Below are 530 nucleotides of genomic sequence, written 5' to 3'. Positions count from 1 at the left end.
TTTTTATCATAAATGGGTGTTGAATTTTGTCAAAAGCTTTTTCTGCATCTATTGAGATGAGCATATGGTTTTTATTCTTCAGTTTGTTAATATGGTGTATCCATTGATTGATTTGCGTATATCGAAGAATCCTTGCATCTCTGGGATAAATCCCACTTGATCATGGTGTATGATCCTTTTAATATGTTCTTGGATTCTGTTTGCTAGTATTTTGTTGAGGATTTTTGCATCTCTATGCACCAGTGATATTGGTTTGTAATTTTCTTTTTTTGTTGGTCCTGGGCTTTTGTTAGTTGGAAGATTTTTAATCACAGTTTCAATTTCATTCCTTGTGAGTGTCTGTTCATATTTTCTATTTCTTCCTGGTTCAGTCTTGGACGGTTATACCATTCTAAGAATTTGTCCATTTCTTCCAGGTTGTCCATTTTATTGGCATAGAGTTGCTTGTAGTAGTCTCTTAGGATGCTTTGTATTTCTGCAGTGTCTGTTGTAACTTCTCCTCTTTCATTTCTAATTTTATTGATTTGAGT

This window comes from Physeter macrocephalus, chromosome 11, assembly GCF_002837175.3.
Source record: "Physeter macrocephalus isolate SW-GA chromosome 11, ASM283717v5, whole genome shotgun sequence".
Lineage (NCBI taxonomy): Eukaryota > Metazoa > Chordata > Mammalia > Artiodactyla > Physeteridae > Physeter > Physeter macrocephalus.
This window is presented reverse-complemented; position numbering follows the sequence as displayed.